The following is a 24,860-nucleotide window of genomic DNA, read 5'->3' on the forward strand; positions in this document are numbered from 1 at the left end:
GCAAGTGGGAGCTGTTCCTGGTAAACAGGGACACTTTGAGCATATTATATTGTCAACAATTTCTGTGCCTTTAATTTGATGATTATGATATTACACTTCTTTTTTTCTACATTGGTTGTACAGGAGACAGATTACAGTCAGGCTTAAAAATCAAAAAAAGTCCTAACAACTTACAGGTAAAGTAACATGTTTGCAAAATAATTGATTTTTGAATTTCAGAAAACAAATTAGCACCTGTTGGAAATTATTTTCTATTGGTAGCCAAAGATTTTGGAAGTCTCTAGTTGCTGAAATTAATATGGGAAAGTGTGTGACTTGATCTTGCTTCCACATTCTTTTAATTTCTTGCCTTAGTGTATGGTACTTTTTACACTTTCTGTACTTTTAAACACCCTTGTTGATAGAACCCCAACTTCAAAAGGCTAAAACAATAACTTTGTTATAAGCGGAACATTGTAGAACAGGCTTACCAGCAAGAATGCTGCAAAGTGGAAACATTATTGTGGTTTCCTCTTTTTTTAGTGAAATGTTGTTAGGATTTTAAATTGTATTAGATTATAATTGTATTAGATCTGATCTGTTGTTACCCACCCAGAGTAGTTGGTACGACTAGATGGGCGGGCTATAAATGTAACAAACAAACAAATAAAGAAATAATATGCCATCAAGTCACTTCTGATGTGTGCTGACTATATGAGTCAATGACTTCCCAAGTGGAGATTCTATAAAATTTAGTTATATTGCAATAGACTGTATATTTTAAAATTTATTTTCATGTTATACTAATATACATATATAATATTTGAATATATCTGCTGGCCAATGACTGTAATAAACCTCCAAATGTCTTATCTTTAATTATTCTGCTCAGATCTTGGAAACCAGAAGCATCTCATGTTAGATTGTTCTCTCTTCCTAATACCTCCCCCTAGCAATTTTGTCTTTTGTAGTAAGTTCTGCTCAGGTCTTGCAAACTAACAACTGTGAATTCCTTAATTGGCACAATCTGTCTCATATTAGGTATTTCTCTCTTCCTACTGCACTCCTACTTTGCCGAGCAATATTGTCTTTTTTGGACAGTTCTGTATTCTCATAATATGTGCATGGTACTTGGTAGGATAGCCTAGGTTTACTCACTTTTGCTCTAGTGAGAATTCAGGCATGATTTGATTGAGCAGCCACTTTTTTGCCTTTCTGTCTGTCTGTGATGTGTGTAAGGTTCTGCTCCAACATCATATGTCAAATGAGTTGATTTTTATCTCTCTCTTTCAATACTGTATTTCTTTCACATAGTATGGATGGTTTTGACCCTGGTTTCATTGACAATCATTGGTAACTCCAACCTCTCTTTTGGAAAAAATGCATACAGTTTTCAGAGGTTTTTGTCTGATACAACTTTTCTTCTTCAGGTTTCCTTCCCAAAGGAAAGGATTTGGAAATCAGAACATGGCTTTCTAATCTGCATTCTGCAGTGCACTGGACAATATCAGTATACCTGAGTTAAAAGGGTGTGTATGTTTCTCCATTGTATGTGTTGCACTCACACTTTTGCTTTACCTTTTCATTAAGTCCAAACACCTCTTCAAAATATTTTGGCACAGAGAGATTATAGTTGCATCTCAACTGTTCTTATTTTGGTCCTCTCCCAGTAACCATAGTACAGTTCATGTGCTCATATTCTGCAGTCTTGTAGCACTTGGTAATTTTAATTCTTGTCTTTAATTTAATTCTTGTACTCACTATCATTCACATTTGTCAAAAAACAGCCATGGCAATTTATTTGTGTTTGGGTGAGAAGTAGTTCTCTTTCTCTCTCTCTCTTTTTTTTTTTTCCTTATGCAGTCACACACCCAAGTTTGGTTAACTGATGAAAGAAGAAGTCAACTTCTGGAATTTTCCCTTGCTTGGTATCACTTTGTGAATGGTAGTGAGCCCAAGAAGATATCCTGTAGACTATCTTGACTGTGGCTATTGGTGTTGTCCAGATTAAGGCTGCCCTTTGCTATGTAAAACTTGGCATCCTTTTTCCTGCTGGCAGCACAGGCTCTGTGCTAAAGTACTGCTGGATTTAACATATAAGAGCAAATTTCCTGGCAAAAAAACCCCATTTTGCCATGTAGTTTTGGACTTTAAGTTCTTCACACTGGTATACGATATCGTAATTGTGATGAAGTGGTGTTTAATCCACAAAAGCTCATTTATTGTGTGATGATTTTTAGAGGTCTATAAAGGTATAGATTTGGATTTTATTTTATTATGACCACACAACTGTCCTTTACATCAATGGTTTCAGTATTGAATATATTACAATGATGAACCAGCTGATTCTGTTTCTCCAAGTTTTGTTATATCATCTTGCCCTAACTGAGGACCACACTTAATATTGCATTCATTACATGAATACAGTCAGTGCACACACTCTGTTATATAAGCAGCAGCCAGGAAGAAGTTTGTACTGTGTGAGAACTATAAGGGCTGGAGAGAGGGTTGAATTCATTCTCTTCATCCCATTGTCCAAACAATATTTGCCTTTCTGAGGCACTAATGGGAGCTTTGTTTGAAATGTAAATCACCCTAGTTTCTGATGAGCCTTTTTGTCCTGACCAGAAGGGGAGAAAAAGTTATATTTCTTCTCCACCCTACCCTCAGGATCCTCAGTCCTGAGCTTGGCTTTCTTCTGGATGATATTTTTATGAGCAAAATGTGACTGTTAATTATATTTGTTCAATTATTCTCACTACAGATGTGGCCCTGAGATGTCTCCTTCATTTCTAAGTATCAGCAAGTTTAAGTACTCTCTAATTTAATCTAGGCTGAGACTGAACAGATTAAATCTCATTTAAATCTCATTTTAATCCCATTTAAAATAGTCTCAGATTGTAGTCTCTAATTTAAATGCATACAACCCCCTATTTAATAGGGTTGTATGCATTTAAATTAGAGACTACAATCTGAGGTAGAATGTGGTTTTATTTTACAGACAAAAAGGCTCAATTCATTACTGAAGGAGCCAGCTCTAGCTTTTGAATACTCACTTTGCCATTTTGTTTCATTCAGTCCCTGACTCTTCATGTAGTGAGTTTTGCTGCCCTGTGTTATTCTAGACCATTAGATTAGGTTAGTCTTATATTTGACACATTGAATCTGGCGAAGAAGGAATCCCTATCCTTCTAAAATATTACACTCACTGTGAGTATAAAAAGTCCATTAAGATCAAATATCATCTCTCACCAAAGGGACATTATATCAAAAAGAAAAGTATTCTAGCAAGAAATAGAGAGTGGATATAAAGGGAATGGATGAAGCGACCCAAGAAGAAATGACCTAAATTTGCTGACTAACAGTAGTTCTGGGACTAAAAGGCCAGAAAATACATTTTGAAATAAACAAAGGGGGATGACAGTGATGTCTTTCAAAGAAATAGATAAAGCTCTGAAGAATTCTTTTCTGCCTTCTAGCTAAAAATGACATTGAAAATAGTTGGACATTGGTTGATTAAGCTCCTGTCAACATGTAAGACTCTTGAAATTAGTTATGGGGGGGTGGAAGGGGCCCCTATTATGAAAGCAGATAAAAACTTAACAAAAAGAAGTATGTAGCATATTCTATTAGCATATTTGCTGCAAAGGGAAGAGAGGCAAAACCCCAGATGGAATTAATCTAAAGATAAATCGACATCAAATGACACTATTAGTATTAAAAGTGCCCTTTTTATTGCAAAGCCACAAGAGGAATTTGGGGAAGACTAATGTAAAAATTAGCTTTCTTTCTTACAACCTGAGAACAGTCTGATATTTTGCAAGCTTTATTAACAATTGAGTGTTTCCTCATAAGACTTATGAGATTTTGAACAGACAATACAATATGATCATAAAACATCTGCATATGTTTTGAGATCCTGAAGTGGGGAAAAATCCTTTCTGGACAGAAACAATAAATTCTGACTTGGAAACAAATATTGATTCTGAAAAATACACAGTCAAGAAATTTGAATAAAATACCAGGAATATCCTTATCTTTCCCCCTTCCCCCCCCCCACAACAACTAGGTAACTGAGTGTGTCAAATCACTTTGAAATGTGCACCCCCCCCCCATTTTGAACAGTTATTTGGAGTGTTTGCAGGTGGAAGATGGCTGGAAAAGAAACATATTGAAAGTTCAAGTGTGTTAGAGAAACCAGGAGTTGTTGAGGCACTCAGTCTTTGAGAATTCCAATATGGACTGACTCAATCAACTGCTAGTCAAGCATCTCAGTCCATCAGAATGTATTATAGGTTTTGGGAAAGTTACTTTGGGGACTATAATTCCCATTGGTACCAGTCAGTGGGCTTAGTGGTAGCTAAAAAACTGGGTGTCCCAAATCTGAATCTAATACTAATCACTAGGCCACACAGGCCATCCATCATATTTCATTTATTCCAAATGTTGTGATTATGTTCTCAGCTAAAAAAAAAGTTTTCAAATGCATCATTTGAGATCAAATATATTTTAAACAATGTGTCTTGTAAAAATTCCTCCTGGGGGGGGCGGAAACCCTTTATTTGAGTAAATGTGCAGTTAGGGTTTGTGTTGGGTTTAGCATGATTGAAATGGATTTAAATATATCTGTTTACATCACATATAGCTGAACTCACTTTCTCTGTTGTTCTGGGAAATGTGCTCTTTTGTTTAAAAAGTGAGAGGTTTGGGTTTTTTAAACAACATCCACTAGGGACTTGTTTATTTTAACTTCATGATGAACATGACTTATTTTTAACCATTTTTACATGTGTACTTGCCCATTTTGGAGTAAATTCTGTCTGTGGGGTTTGTCAGGTATTGGATTGAATGCCAGGATCATGGGTTTCCATTTTTTCTGGCTGAAACACTGATGAAAAAATATCCCAGTTTGAAACAAAAGGCATGATGAGGGACCCAGAAAAATCACTTTAACCCCTTCTGACCTGTCTGCTCTTTCTCCAAGGATATTGAGCGGCTGGGGCAGCTGCTGTCCAGCCAAGGAAGGTAGGAAAAAGAAGGGGTGGGTGGAAAGGTAACCTTGTAGTTGGATCTGTTATATATTTTTTTAAATCTGTAACACTGCTCTAGTGCTGTCCCAGTCTTAACAACAACAACAACAACAACAACAACAACAACAACAAATCACACCACAATAGAATAACATGGCTTTTGTCCCTGCCATCCCTGTCTCAAAAGGATGAACCCATTGACCCCCAAACCATGGGACTTCCAAATGACTTCAAACAGATCTCACAAACCCTGATCTAGCTTCTGATTTATTTCAATTGTTTAACCACACCTGAAGACAATATTTTGCTTTTGTTATTTGAAGTGCAGATTAATGAGGAAATGAGATAGCATTAATACATGGGTGAGTGCATGAAAAATGATACAGACTGGAAAATACAAGTTTGCTCAGTTTTATACAGTATGCACCTTGGGGATACAACTCTATGGGGCCATGATTCCAACAGTGCAGGATCTGGCACACCTAATTTAAGTTTCTAAAAGAATGATGGTTCTACTTTGTTTTTACCATGCATAATTAACTGTTGTTTTATTCTCATGTATGGTAAAAACAAAGCAGAACCATCGTCATCATCTTACACCAAGAGAAGGACTCAGTGCAAATGTTGTTTTCTTTTCTAATTGTGTATCTATTGATAAGTGTGAAAATCATGAAGATTTTCCTCTGAAGAATGTACCTCTGTGTGTGTGTGTGTGTGTGTGTGTGTTTGTTTGAGAGAGAGAGAGAGAGAGAGAGAGAGAGAGAGAGAGAGATTTGTTGCCCTGAATGCATCTCTGACTGAATGAGGAACTACTAGTTCTTTATTGTTATTGTTTATTTGTTTTTGTTTGTTAAGCATAGGGTATCTCTTTAATTAAAGTGGGCTGCTGAAAAGCCCTCCTATTAAAAGCCTCAAAATTGCATTGGTTATAGAAATGATACCGCTTGCAATAATAACCTGTCGGCATGACCTACTTGACAAGGTCTACAACTATGCCAAATTTCAGACCAAATGTGGAAGAGGATTACACATATTGCCTTGAGTGTTTTAAGGGAAATATCTCTGCTTCAGAAATGAAACAAACAAGGCAGAGACATGCAGATAAGTAGGTGAACATTTCTTCATATGTTGTCCAAAAAGAGAAAGAAAGAAAAGAATAAAGGTCCATGAGCAAATTTCCCCCGACTACTTTGTTCCTCTTTAAAATAATTGCAAATATGATTCATAAGGAATTGGGGTATGTGGGTAGAGAAGAAGATAGGACATCAGTTGAACTACATTATCATAAGAAAGGTGTAAACCAGTTAGAAGTGAACAAATAGGCACTTTGTACCCATTACATTTACTTAACATTTTAGCTTGAATAAAAATTCTTCTTTTGTGTCTAGCCTGGGTTGGAGACGTGAAACATTATAACTGGGAGAAAAGAACTATTTTAGAATTCAGCATGCAGGGTGAAATGAACAGCAATTTGCAAATATTATCCAAGTGTTTGGGTCACATCCAATCTTCGGTAAGCATCCAGATGCTTAGAAGCTGACTGCCACAGCATGTCTAAAAATAACTGATTTTTTTTTAAAAAAAAAACACCCTTTTTTGCAGGCATCATTCTCATTTTTTTCTTAATGTAACACATTTCCTTAAAGTATCCAACAGTAAACAAATGTCATAAAGCTTCCAGTTGCCATTAAAGCTAACACAAAAGACATAGACTGCTTCACACATGCATGTTGTGTGATTCCATGCTGACTAGGGATGCAAAACCTCATTTGTCTTGCCATGTGATGACAATGAACCACAAAACTACTCTCCTTGCCTGTAAGTGTTTTGGCAGTATTTTGCTTTTCTTTTTTAACAAAATATTTTTTGAGCAAATTAAGTTGCTTTTTTGCATTGAGAATCCTCCTCAAGTTGAAAGCATGGGAAAAGGTTGTTTACTTTATAGACATACATATATACAATAAGCCAGGCATTCCATGTTTGGTCTCTTCCTCCCTCCCCTTCTCTCTCTTTCTTGCTTTGCTTCTCAGAGTAGAGATGGGCACGAATTTTAAAAATGAATTGCAAAATTAATCTAAAATTGCTAATTCATTGGAAATTCATTACTTTATATTCCTCAGATGTGACAACTGCAAGAAATTTAAAGTGAGGGATTTTTTAGCAATTTTTGTTTTGTTGCTTCATTTACCCATTTGTACTCCTGTGAAACAAGTTCTAAGTTACTATGGGAGAGACCTAGAGACTCCTGGATTGTCAGATGAGGTAGCCAAATGTGAGGCTCAAAGGGCTCTGGGGGAGTTGCTTCTTAAGAGGCTTTGTAAGCAATTTCCTTGCAGCCATTTTACACTTCTGCTTAGAGTTTTGCTTTGGGTGGTTGCTGGTATCTGTGTGCTCTTTGAGTAGCCAGCCAGCCAGCAATTAGTTTGTGCTGAATGAAATCACATTAGTGTACTTTTATTTCATTATTTCAAATAGTGATACTTGGGGGAGGGCTTTCTTTAGAGGGGGTATATTTTATTTCCAGTTATTTCTTGAGGTGTGTGTTAGGGTGGGTGAATTGTGTGTGTATTTATTCAGTAGGTTCACCCACCCACCCATCCGGTCCTCTCCCTGCCCAGCCTCTCATTAAAATGATTTACCTTATTTCAATATCTATTTTTGTTATTCAATTTCCAGTTAGTTTTTTTCTATCCAGTTAGTGAATTTAAGTCTCTCTCTCTCTCTCTCTCTCTCTCTCTCTCTCTCTCTCTCTCTCTCTCTCTCTCTCTCTCTCTCTCTCTCTCTCTCTCTCTCTCTCTCTCTGTGTGTGTGTGTGTGTGTGTGTGTGTGTGTGTGTGTGTGTGTGTGTGTACTTTGTGGGTGGGTATTTTGGGGTATTTGAGATAGTTTTATTTTCCTCCTCTCATCTTTAAAAAAAAACATATTTTTTTCCTTCCCAAAATTTACCTATTAGGTTGGCTCCAGTTCTGGGTTAGAGTGGGTGGTTTAGGATATATTTTCCCAACTCCTCCCCCGCTATCCTGTTTTTCCTCTCCAAGGATCCTACCTTTAAAAAAATACTCTGTTTTACAACTTTCCCTGGCATCTGACCAGTTAATTTTTCCTTTTATTTGTAAGGAAGCCCTCTCCTCTGCAGACAGGGGCACTCAAGATAGGGGTCCCATCCCAACCTCTCTGCCTCCTCAACCCTCCAAATTAAGATCCATCTCTGTCACTCGCTTCAACCTCTCTGCTGCCTCTGCCACTCCAGGAAATCAATCTTCCTGCCTCTCTCCCACCTGTACTTCTCAGGCAAATAAGTGTTCCTGCCTCTCTCCCAGCTTTGCCACTCATGGGAAGAAATGAACCTCTCTAATGGCTACCTCTGCCAGTCATGGGAATAAGTCAACCACTCTGCCAACCATGTCTAAAACCCACAAACCTACTTGACTGCTAGCCACCTCTGAAACCCAGGTGAGCAATCCTCCCTCTCTAGCAGCCACCTCTAATACCCAGGAAAACATAGCTACCTGCTAGCCTGTCTATATGCCACCTTTGTGACTTCAGAGGAACATGCCTATGTATATGCCACCTCTGTGAGTTCAGAGAATTGTGCCTGTCTATATGCCACCTCTTAGACTTCAGAGGAACCTGCCTCCTGTGGGAATATGTGCCATAACTTCCATGCTTGTTATCACGTACTCATGCATTGTGCCATGTTGATGTCCTTGTGTGGTTTGTTGCCGGGCAGACTACACTCGACACCCTATTGGTTCAAGCCCCGAGTTATGTAATTTCTGTACTCAATAAAAGGAGGTGAGGCAGTTCAGTTCAGTTCTGTTGTGTGTTCCTATACTTCAGCCAATGACCCTGAGCATGCTTAAAAGTTTTTTTTATATATAACTATCATCTTTGGATATGTATTGTGATTTTAGTAGGGTGTTTTAAGAGGTGAAACATATATAGTTGGAGAGGTGCTAATTGATCCAGCTTTGTCAGCTGAGCCCCAACTGGCCTCAGGATCACAGATTGCTTTTCATTGTCTATATGTATTAATCAGTAAGGTGGCTGTGTATCCAGAACTGGAAATCAGTGCTGAAAAGAAGCTACTTCAACTGTGCTGGCAACAGAGCTAAACATCTTTAGCTGCTTGTCAAGACCAACTGCCCTGCAAGGAGACAGCCCCACTCTCTGAAGTTCTGTTGTTCTGCTGAAACTAAGGATGGAATAACTGTTCTCTTAATGTTTGTGTTGCAAGTAAATGGGCATTGGTTTCTTCTGGATTCAAGTTTTTTTTCTTTAAGTCTCATGTTCTTTCACATCCATATCTAAAGAAATATGTAAGCTGTAATAAACACTTTTGTGATAGTTATTTTGTCGTCCCCTTCTCCTCTTGCCTTCACACTTTCCCAACATCAGGGTCTTTTCCAGGGGGTCTTCTCTTCTCATGAAATGTCCAAAGTATTGGAGCCTCACCTTCAGGATCCGTCCTTCCAGTGAGCACTCAGGGTTGATTTTCTTCAAAATGGATAGGTTTGTTCTCTCTGCAGTCCAGGGGACTCTCAAGAGTCTCCTCCATCACCACAATTCAAAACCATCAATGCTTCAGTGGTCAGCCTTCTGTCCAGCTCACACTTCTATACATCACTACCGGAAAAACTATAGCTTTGACTATGTGGATCTTTGTCAGCAAGGTGATGTCTCTGCTTTTTAGATGCTGTCTAGGTTTGCCATCGCTTTCCTCCCAAGAAGCAGCTGTTCTTTTAATTATTTCATGGCTGCTGTCACCATCTGCAGTGATCATGGAGCCCCAAAAGGTAAAATCTGTCATTGCCTCCATATCTTCCCCTTCCATTTGCCAGGAGGTGATGGGACCAGTGGCCATGATCTTAGGTTTTTTTATGTTGAGCTTCAGACCATTTTTTGCACTCTCCTCTTTCACCCTCATTATGAGGTTCTTTAAGTCCTCCTCATTTTCTGCCATCAGTGTGGTATCATCTGCATATCAGAGATTGTTGATATTTCTTCCAGCAATCCTAATTCCAGCTTGGGATTCATCCAGTCTAGCCTTTCTCATGATGTATTCTGCATATAAGTTAAATAAGCTGGGGGACAATATACAGCCTTGTCCTACTCCTTTCCCAAGTTTGAACCAATCAGTTGTTCCATATTCTCTGGCCACTGCTGAGTTTTTCAAACTTGCTGGCATATTGAATGTAGCACCTTAACAGTGTCATCTTTTAAGATTTTAAATAGTTCAAGTGGAATGCCATTACCACTGGCCTTGTTGTTAGCCATACTTTCTGAGGCCTATACTCTGCAATATTATACTCGCTGCTGAATACCCATTTAACATCCTCAGGATCGGGACACCAACCAAATGCTCTTTCCACATCATTATGCCAATTTACCAAACCTCCAAGGAAGAGTCTCTGAGAATTCATTGGGTACTCTGACTCGCTTCACTTTTTCTTTTCTTTTTTTTAAACCCGATTGATCTATTGACATGATATGCATTAGCTAATCCAGAAATGATGCCAGGAACATGCTTTGCTTACGTTAAGGTTTCATACCATAAAAAGCACGATGCAAATGCGCACACTAATGCCATAAGTCATTCAAAGAACTAAGTGATTTGTTTAACGTGAGCCACCCTTTGCTTATGGCCCAGGAAAGAACTTCACGGCTGGCTCAAATGCATGTCCATGACCACTGGGTACCCATTGTCATATCATTTTAGCAATGTAGGCTCCCTGGTGTTCCCTTGCTGGTGCCATTCTTCAGGCCACCTTTCTGCACCTTATCAGCCTTTAATTATGTCCCCCATGCCGAAAGAGCCTGCCATGCCTATCAGAACTCTGCCGGTGCTTCTCTATGCCCCAGTTCTAAGACACAATGAGCTAGGGTGCTGACTGCCACACATCAATCACTCATAACGTAACCATCATACTTTACATGACCATTTGCCCTTCACATTATAGTCCCAGTGAGGTGGGCATGGTTGAACCACTTGCCCCGTGCATGCCAGGGAATTTAGATTCTGACTGGCTCTGCTCCTAAGGTGCCTGTTATCACACCTGTAACCTACAGATTATGTAAGACATAAGTTTTTGGCCTGGCTGGCATCATATACTGCAGTCCGAAGCCTGGCAAAACCTTGTCCCAGTGCAAGTTCGGGTCCTCCTCTTTTCCAGCTCCTTATAGTCTATGTCCCACTTAAGAAGCTCAAACAAGGTTGTGTGGTCCTTATCCATGTTTTCTTTGATAGCTAAAGTGAGGTGACAGCCCAAATGTCTCTCACGAACTCCAAAAGGCAGAACCTTTAGAGGGACAAAGTTGTAGCCAGTATCAAGCGCCCATGGGTAAGGCCGAAACCCTACCCAACACCAAACCCCGAAATGCTAGAAAATTAATTTATGGATAAGGAGCCCTCTGGCTTCTTAGTGGCATATTTGAATTAGGCAGGGATTGGATGGGCCCTAAACCCTTGTAGATTCAGTGCTGTGTGTCACAGCATGCTACCCTGACCACTGCCTGGCCAGTGCCAGACAGCCAACGTCAGGTTGACCGGTGCAACCATTAGCTCACCTGCTGATAGAATACGTGGTGAATCATGCACAGCTCAGCAAACTATTGACCTGCTGCCTCCTCTGCGGCTCACTTCTGCCACCTTCTTGCTGCTGCAGCTGACTTGGCAACCTCCGATGTTGGCATCCCTTGATCCTCCTCTTTGCCCTGGCGCTGAGGTATCACAAACCGATCACCTGACACAACATCTTCACCTTTGTCCTGCCAACCACTAATCCCAGCAGATGACCGATCAACTTCCAGTGTCTGCGTCCAGTGTTCTTCATCCTCACTCTGGTGCTGAAGTGTTACCATTGATGCATCTGGCCACCTTCTGTATGGTCCTGATGCCTGCCAGTCATCCTCTAAAGCAGCAAAGCGAAACATTAAATTCATGGCCGTGGCCATTAGCTTAGTCCTTCTATGACTCTTTGCATCTCTCTCTGATCTGCGTGGCCAAGGCTCGCTATGCTGCACCCCCCCTTGTGCTGCTCTTTCGGCCTCCAGGCCCAAATCTTTTCTTGTAGTTGTTGCCCGATAGACCATGCCCCTTCATCCAAAGGCAACTGAGGAAGCGAAACCTAAGCAGCTGGATGTGTTTTTTGGCAAGCTATTTACCCTTCTTGTCAATTTGACCGTCCTAGAAGGCATGTGAACAACTTAACTTTAAAGTTTAAAGCAGTTTAATACCTTAATAAGGCACATCAATCCTGAAATTCACCATGAGGTGTAATAAACTATGTCTTCTTCTCCTTCTTCTTCTTCATTTATAAGCTCTTAAACCAGGTCTATCCTGCGTAGCCTAATCAGCTCTGCAGAACAAAGAATTAATATAAGGCCAACTGAAGCCCCTGTACTATGCAGTCCCTGGGTGCAGCTAGAACTCCGTGAACTCCTGCTCTACACCAATTCAAATCTTTTGGCCTCCTTTATTAATATAATTTTTAACTTACAATATATTTATATTATTATTAAAAAGTAATTAAATATGTGTATTGTTTAATATTGTTATTTATTTTATTTTATTATTTATTATTGCTAATATTATGGGATCTCCCCAATTATTTTCAACCCCTTTCCAATTGGGAGCAGCGAGTTCAAAGTATCCCCCACTCAATATGACTTGAAACAGTTATTATAAAATTTTTCAAATAAGTAACGTAGAGTTAATTATTCACTTCTTCAATTATTATGAGCAATCAAGAATTTTAATATGAAATCAAGTATTGCTATTATGATGATGATGATGATGATGATGATGATGATGATGATGATGATGATGATGATGATGATGATGTTATTTTTATAAAAGCCCTTTCCCACTGACAGGGGGAGGGGGACACTCCAACTCGTGCTGCGGCTTGCACGCCTTGGCCCTCAGCCCCCCAGTCAACGATTAATCCATCCCTTCAATATATGCATATATATAATTATTACTGCTACAATTAATTACTATTTTTAAAAATATTGTTAATTAAAATATAATATGTATAATCCAATCCAACAACTGTTTAAACATATTGGCTTCCTAGGCTCCTGCCCAGCCTAGCCCTGAAAGCCGCAGTTTTCCCTTCATGCTCTACTATTCTCTTCTTCCTTTAAAAGAAAAAAAAAATATGTTCGTGCTATCAGTCCAGGGAGTTCAAAACTGAAGCACAATAAGCAAACCATGGGCGGGGGGGCTGCCAATGCAAACCCCCTTTTCTGATAAGTGAAGCCGCAAGGCCACCGAAATTGGTGTGACACAGCTTAAATTAATCCAAGCTGCAGAGCTCCATCCAGCTCTATTGCCAGCTGAGGAAGAGAGTGAAGAGAGGGAGGGAAAGCTTCTTAATTAGTTCATTCCTTTCCCCCTCCCTTCCTATGAGACTTCCACAGATTCGCGATATCCGGGGAGGAGGCAAAGACGCTCTGCACCGACAAAGCAGGCTTGTCAGCAGAGCGAACATTTGAGGAAAAGGAGAAAGAGATCAATATTATCAAGTAGACGTTGTCTAGAGGGGCGGGGTAAAAATTGAATTAATTAAATAAATAAATAAATAAATAAATAAATAAATAAATAAATAAATAAATAAATAAATAAATAAATAAATAAAAATATTATATTCACATTGATAGAACCTAGTTTCATCCCTCTGGATCAAGTCCTCCAGAGATTTCATGTAGCTAAAAAGCAAGGGAGCCAGAATAGAAACCTGAAGAACACTACTGCTGAATTGTCGCAGGGCAGAACAATAGTCCTGATTCACCACTTGCTACAACTGGCTGCATAAATGAGATCAGAATCATTGTAACATAGTTCCTCCAAGAATTCTGTGGTGAGTGGTATCAAAACTTACTGAAAGGTCCTGGAGAACTAACAGGAATATACTCATTTTCTCAGCAGAGTTCATCTCACAGGGTGATAAAGACAATTTCTACCCCCAAATGAGTCCTAAAATCAACTGGAATGGGTCCAGATGATCAGCCTCAACTGTGGGAACAGGGTACTTCATGTTTGGTAGGTGGCCAGAATTTCTCTGTTGACTGTCCTAGAGCCAACTGACCAATCAGTTATACCAATATACCATTGCCCCCCCAGCCCCGGAATAATGACGTGAGACAACCATATGGATTTAATATGGGCCACACTTTATTTAATAAATTCAATCAAAAATTGCCAATTATTATAACAAATGGGGGCCTGCTGTAGTGCGGAAACAGGATATGTCGTGGGTATTAGATACCCCATAAGGATGCCATTGGGCGAGTCCCCGGCCCCAGGTTCCCGCTGGCTTAGTGACAGCAAGAGCCCGGCTGGCCGCTAACAAACACCCCAGACCTCCAGACATCTTTAATTGATGACTGTTGGTCCAGAAGTGGCCCAGCGCATCTTCCCCACACCGGCCCTGTAATCGCACGATCCGCAGAGCCGAGAGGTCAGATGCGCTGTTGGCTAGCTTGAATTACACATGGGACACACCGAGACAACCTGTTTTTCCGCACTACCCGCCACAGCATAAAGACTAGCCTAGCTATGTCTTATGCCCGCCACCAAGCTCCTGAAGCTCAAAAAGCAGGCCCCCTTTAATGTCTTCCAGAAATAAATCCAAACCTGCCTCAGACAGGTGGACACCATCACCACGAAAAAGGCTTGTATCGCTCGCCGTGATCCTGTGGTGACTAACCACGGATCCGAGGCCGCCGCTGCAGACACCTCGACAAACCTCTCTGTTAACGCCCCGCCGGGCCTTGTTAACCGCATGATAATTCCGGGCGCCTCGCCAGGCTAACCTCGGTATAATTGTTGACCAAACAATTCGCATTCTCGGGTATCTGGTCTTCAACATTCCGAGGTCCCTCAGGATGTCTAAGGTCAAAGCTTTACCTGCTGATCCAGGCAGGTCATTGCCTCCCAGGTGGATCACCAAAATATCTGGCGGTGATTGGCCAAAAGCCATCAATCTACCTAGCTGTATCCACCGCATACCCCGCAGACCACGCCAAGTGATGTGTATGTGGGCCCCAAGGCCTAAATCATTCCCCCATGGGGAAGATGCCGCGTATCGCGCTGCCCAGTAAACAAAACTATGGCCGATGATCACTGCGTGCTTTCGGCCCTCAACCGTCGCGGTACCTGAAACGACAGGAACACATCCCCTGCCTACACGTTAGGTAAGGGTCTAATATATCTACGGTAGCTACTAGAAACCCATCGGCCCAGCTGTTTAATTTGGTCTGTGCTATACCCAAGGGCTGCTGCCGTTGATGCTGCGCCTATTCAAAATGAATGTGTGCCGAACTTCATGCCTCTAACACCCACTCGTTCCAAAGCCATATCAGTCACCTTCCAAAATTGGTATTTGGTTAACGGTGACCCGTCCGAATGGCTGAAAAAATACCCTGGCGATTGTCCCCGGATCTCCAAAAATTCCTGCACCGCCGTCACTGGACAAATTGACCTGATGCTACATTTTCCCAACACTAACTGCGTACCTTTGCCAGACTGGTCAACTTTAGATCGCCTAACCATAATCCTCAAAAGACCCTCTTGCAGCAGAATATCTTTCAGCTGCAAGGCCCTGCAAGAGGTGTCTGCTCTACCCAATGCCACGAGTTCGCTAACCCTCAAGGCTCCAAAAAAGGCTACCAATGTAGCAGCCTTAAACAATGAACTTTCATATTGATCCGTACACAGTTTGATCCATTGTTCCCCTAACTGTTGGAGGATAGAAGGAGACATAGGTGTCCTTGAGTCGTCCACCTGCCCCCTTTCCCTGCTCCAACCCTCCAACATTTTCCTAATTCTAAAATCACCGGAAAAATCCGTAAACCCATTAACTTTTGCAACGAAAGCCAGGGCCGACAACCTACCCTGTATTGTGCCGGGCGCCAACCCTTTTCGGTATAAACTAACTATAAATTGTTGCAGATGCTCCACCGGAATGGGCCAAACCTGCTCCAACTGCATTGTCCGCCGAAACTCCTGAAACTTAACACTTGCGGCAAAGTAACCCTTTCTAGTCCGAGGAGCCAAAGCCATACCTATTGCTTTAGATGCTTCTTCACGCCAATCTCCCAAACCTCCTCTGGAAGAACCTCTGGCAGATCTCTGGCCTCTGGGGCAAGCTCCCTGAAGCGCTCGATCTGTTGGCATGAAAGAGCATCAGCAATACTGTTGTCAACACCGGGAACATGACGGGCATGCACTAACACATTAAACTGCAGTGCCCTCAGGGTGAAAGCCCTACCCAAGTCCATGACCCTTTCTGAATGTGAAGTCAAAGTGTTGATGATGGAAACAACTGCTTGGTTGTCACACCAAAAACGTACTACTGCATTGGACCACTCTTCAGCCCAGAGCCACAAGGCTCCTACAATCGGAAAAAATTCTAAAAATGTCAAATCCCTAGTGATACCCGCACTATGCCAGGCCTCAGGCCATGTCCCGGCGCACCATCTTCCCCGAAAGTAAATCCCGAAACCTATTGCCCCGGCAGCATCGGAATTCACTTGGAATTCCGCTTGCAACCTAATTTCTGATCTCCAGAAAGAAATACCATTAAAATTCTCAAGGAATTGCAACCAAGTTCTAAGGTCCTCCTTCATTCCTTTGGTTAACCTAGTTCTATGCATAGGGCGTTCTAGGCCAGCCATGGCACCACATAGCCGCCTTAAGAAAGCGCGGCCGGGAGCCACAACCCTACAAGCAAAATTTAAATGTCCAACCAACTCCTGGAGCTCCTTAAGAGTCACCTTCTTCTTATCCAAAAGACTAGTCACTCTGTGAACAAGATCCTGTAACTTGTTCGGAGGTAACTTGGACGTCTGATGCTCCGTATCTAGCAGAATTCCCAAAAAAGTAAGGGATGTAGCCGGTCCCTCCGTTTTCTCCTCAGCGAGCGGCAAACCCAACTCCATAGCTAAAGCTTGAAAGGCCTCTAAAATCATCCTACACCTACCAGAATTTGCCCTACCACAAAACAAGAAATCATCGAGGTAATGGGCTGTAGAGCTACAACCCGCCCGCTGCCTGATTTTCCACTCTATGAACGTGCTAAATTTTTCAAACGCGGCGCACGATATCGAGCAGCCCATAGGTAATGCTCTATCTACGTAATAAGAACCCTGAAACTGAAAACCTAACAAATTGAAATCAAGCGGGTGAACTGGCAGAATTCGAAATGCTGATTTAATATCGCATTTCGCCAACTCCGCCCCCACCCCGCAGGCCCGAATCATATTAACGGCCTCATCAAATGACGTATACCTTACGGTACACAGTCCCTGAGGGATGGCATCATTTACGGATGCCCCCTCAGGAAATGACAAGTGGTGAATCAATCTATATTCACCAAGGGCCTTTTTTGGCACTATACCTAAAGGGGAAATTCTCAAATTGGCCATGGGCGGTTTTTCAAAAGGGCCAAGCACCCTGCCCTCTTTTACCTCCTTCTCGATTTTCTTTTGAACAACGCTCTCCAAACCCTTGACTGATCTCAGATTTTTAGCAAAATAAGCTTTCCTATCACCTAACGCAGGGATCCTAAATCCAAACCGGAAACCCTGCTGTAAATATTCCGCGTCCGTTCTCCGCGGATAACATAACAACCAGGCCTCTAAAATGTTAATTTTGATTGGGGTTGGTCCCCTTACCAGATGGGCCGCCGCCCCCTCCGAGTTTCTTTCCACCACCAGTTCCCCTGTTTTGTCGCTAAGCTCCGGCTTTAAAACAGGAGGAATTGGGGTGTTTACCTCCACATGTAATGCATTCGTGTTTGAATTTACACGGGTTCCTGGCACAATAACCCCTAGAGTTATATTCGAAACAGGGCAAGCGGGGTTGAACCGCCTGCCCCGCTGCCGAGCGGGGTGCATTAATAACATTCGCCTTCCTGTTCAAATGGCCGCTGTCGAACCTGTCTCCCGGAATGGGCCTGGCCGGCATCATATACTGCAACCACAATCCGGGCTGAGGCTCCTCCCAGCGCAAATTGGGCTGGATGGCACTCCTCATCCTAAAGGCCTGGTCGTACAAGAGCCAGGCCTGACCCGCAAAATCTGTGTACGCCCTGTAGATGATGTCAAAGTATTGCAAGAGAGAGTAAGCCCTCCAAGGTTGTGCCTTTACCAGAACTCCCGCATAGATGATAAAACCGGGAACCCAATTCGCCCAAGTCCTGTCTGGCTTCTTTCTCCTACGCTTCTCCTTCTCCTTTTCATCCTCTTTGTCAACATCCTTACTATCCACTTCCCGGTTCAAAAGACTGAAGAAATCAACATATTCTCCACGCCAAATCTTTTCTTTAACTGCTGGGGTCAAATGGTCACCAAGCGGCATCGCATAATCCCCATACGGCATCGCCGCGATGGGTACAGAATTATACCCTGTATTAGGCACAGCTGGGTGCTGCCCCACGTTTGTGCCCTGCCCCACGCTAGATGTGCTTGGCATCGCTGGAGCCATGAAAGGTGTGCTCCATCCGCATAACTGAGGGTTGGGAGGAGGCCAGTACAAGGCAGGCCACCCCATAGATGGAGAGTTGTATGCTGTGGGTGTAACTTGTGTATGTGCATTGCCCGGCCAAGGCCAGACAGCTTGGGATGGAAGAGAGCTGAAAGCCGAGGCCGACTCACCTGATGCCGACCCAGACGTACTAGGGGCATCCCCCGGGTGGCTTGTCGTAGCGCTCGGCCCCTCAGAAAGGAAGCCTTCTGTCTGCAGTTTGACCTCTGGGTTGATCAATTCAGGCGCAGCCACCTTCCCCCGTCTCGGTCTGGGTGCGGCTGAATTTGCAGATGAAGGCCCCTCATCTGCCTCCTGCTCATCTCCTGCTGTAACCTGTAAGGACTCCAAAACATCACAACGCTGCATCAACTCTTGAGCCAAGTCTGCCAGTTTAGCCTTCCATTTACCCTTAGTTTCCCTGGCCGATTTACGAGGTACCACGCTCGGCGTTGGCACTCTCTGCACTGACTTCTGTGCCTCGAGAGCTAAGATCTTCTCTTGCAGCTCTTGCCATATCGGCCAGGATTCCTCATCAGAAGATGATGGTTGAGGCGAAACCTGGGGAGCAGGTCTCTTTTTTGCTGGAGCCTTGCCCTTGCTTGGGCCACTCCCCTTTTTGGGCCCCATTGCTCTCTGGTATACTAATAAACTGTCTCAGACTCGCCGCTTGTCTTGTCTTTATTTGTTTTCCCCTGATAATAATGCTACTTCTACTGAATTACTATTAATTTGTGATTAGAATTATTTATTGTATTATCTATATTTTAAATTGTGATTATTATTATTGTTATTATTCTTATTATTGTTATATATATATATATATATATATATATGTATTTAATTATGTATTTTGACTGTATTTACGTAAGTATCCCGTTCCTTCCTTCCACAATTATTGATATCCTTGTCCGTATTATATATTTTGTGTTTGTTTTTTTTTTAAAATTAGTATTATTACAATTATTAATATGCTTGTTATTATTATTATTAGCACTATTGTAATCGAATAATAACTTGTTAATTCCTTCCTTGCTACTCCTTGACCCTCAAGGAGGTAATCACTGCTGTAATTACTAGTAATTGTGTGTAATTGTCCTCCACTTATTTCGCCTCGTTATTTATTTATGTATTTATTTGTAATGAATTCAAATTCTTATTGTAAATAGTTTACCTATGTATTAACCATGAATTTAGCCGCACCGGCTTTCGCATTAACTGACGTCACTCCCCTCCAACCTCTCCTTAGAATGACTTCAAAAGTCTGTAGCCTCTAAATGCACAAACACTAATTAAATATCAATTGTATGTATGTATTTATTTATGTATTTTAATAAACCTTCACAAGGAAATATAAGTTCCAATTGCCAATCAATGCTTGTTATCAATCAACTCAAACCCAAATTTAAATCAATATTGAGTGATATATCTCTTTATATGTATTTCCGCCTTTTATCCAGTATTTGAATATTAACAATACCAAAGCAGTAGCTCTCCCACTTCCTCAGCAGTGATTTTAACTTTAACTGAATGTACTAACTAATTTTTTTTTACGTATATGTACTGTAGTCCTTCTGAGATGAATCCTTCTTTTTTTTTTTTATTTAAAATCACTGTAAAATGGCCGCCGCTGGTAGCCTATGAGACCCGCCAGCAACGGTGAAACACAAAATGGCGGCGGGCACAAAAAAGGCGGGAACTAAAGAAGGACAAAAATTGTAAAATTGCCACGATAAAAGAAAACACCCCTTCCCCTATAAAACACAAGCAAAAAAAGGGGGATGAACAAAGCCTAGTCTACGGGTGTAAAGAATAGCAGAAATTTACCCAAATAAACAGCGCGCCCGACTGACTAAACACCACCACCCCCCAACAGCACTGAAACACATTAAAGAGGAAAAGTAAAGCCCAGAATTACATGAAGGGACAGCGGCCAACTTTGCCCAAAGTAAACCAGATCCAAAAGAAAAAAGGGGGGAAAAAGGAAGAAAGCCCTGCTGCCGCGCGGCGGGGCGCACGCGCCCGCCGCTTCCCGCCTCGCTCACCCCAACTAACGCTACCCGAACTGCCCCTTAGACTCCGGAATAACCAGCCCGAGGAAAAGAAGCTGAGAACAAAATCAACAAGGGAGGGAGCAAACGCTGCCCTCCCGAAAACACTCAAACCGATTAGAGGGAAACGCCACCGATCGCCAGTTCGCAATCACTCGCCCGCTCGAACAACGCGACTCCCTTCCTGCTGCGATGCCCAAACAGGAAAGAGGGCGAGTAGAGGGGAGCGTTCGCTTAAATAAGCGCGCTCCCCCTCCCTTCACGCACACGTGGCTCCAACGGTCTCGCGCCATCCGGGGACGTTGGGGCAAAGACCAGCCACACCGTTCCATGGCGCAAGCGCCCGTCCGGCGGCTAAACCAATTGGTATATCTAATCCAGAGGCTTCACATTGCCAGTCATTTCCAGAGAGTGGTGTTGCACACCCATATTCCCTCATGTGTCTGAAGAAAGGTCTGAAGCATGTACATAGTGAAATAATCTGGAGAAATATTAATGACAAAACTGTAAATAACAGATGTAGGAAAAATAGCATGAATGGTTCCACCCAGTCAAATTTGTTTCGTTTCCCTCTTCTTTGGTTTCTTTTACAGCCTTTTGAGTAAACAAATATGAATTCTGAAATAATTGGAAGATAATGGTACTTGTCAGAACAGGAAGCAATGATACAGGTGACCATGGTGATTATACTATGCTCACCTGCCACTGTCCTTTTTACAAGTAAGGCATAATTAGCCTAAAGTGCTTATTCTATTTTTATGCAAGGTGGTTTTTCATGACACAACATAACTCTCCTCAAAGGAAATAAGTGCTTTATTAACTACATTTGGAAACAGAAGTCTGGGGAATCTTGGGAGAGAAGAAAATTGGGCATGAGACTATGACTTAAATCACATCTCCTCAAAGCACATGAATAAACAGCTGCAAGGGATTTATATTACTGGGGCTATGGCAACTTGGCTGGAGGGATCCTAGAGGGCAAATAAAGAGCTTGACACATTTTTGCACAAATGGCCCACATTTTCCCACATGCTAGGCTTGCTCTCCTTTTCAATATGGCTTATGCTGCTAGCATGAAAAATCAGTATGTGAGGCAGCTTGGAGCAACAATTTTGAGGTGTAAATTTATGTCATGTGTTCTCCCTTTCTTTTAGTGTGCACTTTAGTTTCTTCAGACATGGAGAATATTATTTATGCAGTATCATATTTATGCGGTATCATATGCTGAAGTTTAATGAATTATTACATTCTTTGTTCTCCATATATGATGTTATTGTGTGGCAGAACAAAACAACATTCTACAAGGCAATCCAAAAATGGGGGCATTTTCATAAGGTCCTATTGTGTCATTTTTGTCCTTTTCCAAGTTCCAATTTTAATTCCTTAATCTGTAACCTATTTTCCCCCTTCCCATTAACAGGTTCTTCTATAACCACTGAGAAAAGCCTGACAATGACAGGAGATAATATTAAAAGTCTCCTTGAGAAACATTTATTGGTTGAGAAGAAATCGGGAAAAAGCCCATGTGGTCCTCAGGATTACACAAATGCAAGTGTAGGCAATATCTTTATTAGACCACTAAAAACATCAAAGAAGCACACACTTTCATGGATAAGATCCTACTTCTGCCCAAAACACTGTCAAATCTTTTGGAATCTGACCATTAGCCATTCTCACGTCATGCCCGAGCCAATGTAGACGTCACTGTTTCAGTAATGCATACATGCTAAAAATTCCAGCTTTTTCTAGGACTACTCTATTTGGAACTTTGTCCTGCTAGGTGATACCAAAAATGTGTCATAGACAGCACATATGGAGCATGTTCACCTTCCTCTCCTGCCGTGCACAAAGGGTCCAGGACTCACTGCAGTACAGGAGTGTACTCAGGACACAGCCTCTACAGACCTGGATCTTGGTATATGCTGTCAGCTTCTTATTAAGCCATACAAGATTGGACATCCAATCTTAGGGAGTATTTTAAAAAGGCTGTCCCTGCTAACCAAATCAAAGGCCTTTGTAAGATCTATGAAGGTCACAAAGAGTGGCTGTCATTGTTCTCTACATTTCTCCTGCAGCTGTCTGAGGGAGAATACCATGTCAGTGGTGGATTTATTTGTTCGAAATCCACACTGTGATTCTGGATAGACTCTGTCTGAAAGCATCTGGAGTCTCTTCAAAACAACACGGGCAAGCAGCTTCCCTACACCGCTAAGAAGAGAGATACCACAGTAGTTATTGCAGTTGTGCCAATCTTCTTTGTTCTTATACAGTGTGATGATGTTTGCATCCTTCATGTCCTGTGGTACCCCACCTTCTCTCCAGCAAAGACAAAATATTTCATAAAGCTCGGTGGTGATGATCTCTTTACAGCACTTCAACAGGGATGTTATTCTCCCCAGGTGCCTTGCTGTAGGTGAGGGAATCCAAGGCCGCTTTTATTTCTGCTAAAGTTGGATTGCTGTCCAACTCTTGCAAGACAGGCAGGCACTTGATGTTACTTAATGCCTCTTCAGTTACTACATTCTCTCTGGAACATAGCTCAGAGTAGTGCTGCACCCAGCGTTTCATCTGCTGCACTCGGTCCTGGATAACCACACCTATAGCAGTCTTCAATGGAGCACATTTCTTCTGTATTGGACCTCAATCCTGCTTGATACCATCATACATTCCCTTGATATTACCTGTGTCTGCTGCTATCTTTAACTGAGAGCAGAGCTGAAGTTAGAACATCTCCTGGCAGCCTTTTGGACCACTCTTCACTCCACTGTTTAATCTATGGGCAAAGATGGTTCCTCTGATTGAGATTGTTTTGAGGACGATCCTACATAAAAATCACGTGGATCTGTGAGGATCTGTGCCTCTGATCCAGTTTTTGCCCAAAGACAGCTTTTCACTTCTCCAACCCTGCACTGGACTGGCCGCATCCTTCCCTTCCTCTCAGGCTCTCTGCGCCTGTCCATCCCTCCTTTCTTCGCCCGTCCTCATGGCTCTTGTTGATGCTGCCACCTTCCCCCACCATACCTCTGCCAGTTACCCTATGAGGTTGAAATGACTGGGCAGGAAGGGCAAGCAAGGGGACAGGGATACAAGGAGCAGGGTGGCAGAGGGCAATCAGGCAGGAATCCTGAGCTGAAATAAATGACCCTGCCAGGAGGAGGTTAAATGACATGCTTCCGAACAGAATAATGCGAGTTGAGTGAGCATCCTGTGATCAACTTTTTTTAACATCAGTGCAATTGCAGCTAAACTTCCCTCATATACAGTATCAGTTCTTTTGTCAGTGTAATCAGGACCTATCATTTGCTCATTCAAACCAAAATCCATCCCTAAAATATCTGATAATCTGCTTTCTGAGGGAGAAGAATTGCATAAGAGATGGTTTGGAATGATCAAATATTGTTCACAACTGATGCCTCACTTCACTTAGCCAAACACTTAGTCAAGCGTTGCTCTGCTCTGTAAGATGGATTTCAAGATGAAGGAAATGCGGACGTGGCAAGTCCAGTTCCTGGTTTCACCACTCTTGTCTATTGTTCTTTGAGGTTCATCACTTGCTTCCAAAAAGACATAAAATGGCAGTAAGATATGAATTACTTCAGAGATGCTATAGCACAGCTTCATCTACAACCTGTCCTGCTCTTGTTCTCATCCCCATCATCATTGTCACCATTGTTATTATCATCATCCTCAGTAAACTATAAAATTGCAATAGTGTTTTTTTCATTCTTTGATTAATTCTGATGCATTAAATTAAAAAATACACTTAATTCTATTTTAATCATTCATGTTTGTCTGAATTGATTGTGCTGCTCCCTATCCTCTGCTTCCTACCAAGTGGGCTAGTTCAGCTGTAAGAGCACTATTGCATATTCTGCATTTCCCATCCTTCTGCTGGAGGTTACCTAGAAAGTTGCCTTACCTAGAAAGTCAGACCATTGATCCATCTTGTTTCAGTGTTGTGTAGACTGACCAGGAGAAACTTCACAGGATTTTAGATTGGGATTTCTCAATTTCACCTGGAGGTGACAGAGATTAAACCAGGGATCCTTTCTATGCAATGCATATGCTCTGTCACTGAACTACTGTATGCCCTTTTCCTGAAAGCAGGAAGATACAGCTAGAAAGTACAGCTTTTTCTTGAATGTCCAAGATTTGGCATTATGTTAATTAGTCTAATATAATCACTGAACTCTTGCTTACATTTTGAGTTAGTTTTTTTTTTTTTTTTAAATCAAGAGCTCCTAAATGCAAAAATATTCTGGTACTTTG

The sequence above is a fragment of the Pogona vitticeps genome, chromosome 5 (genome assembly GCF_051106095.1).
Source record: "Pogona vitticeps strain Pit_001003342236 chromosome 5, PviZW2.1, whole genome shotgun sequence".
Classification (NCBI taxonomy): domain Eukaryota; kingdom Metazoa; phylum Chordata; class Lepidosauria; order Squamata; family Agamidae; genus Pogona; species Pogona vitticeps.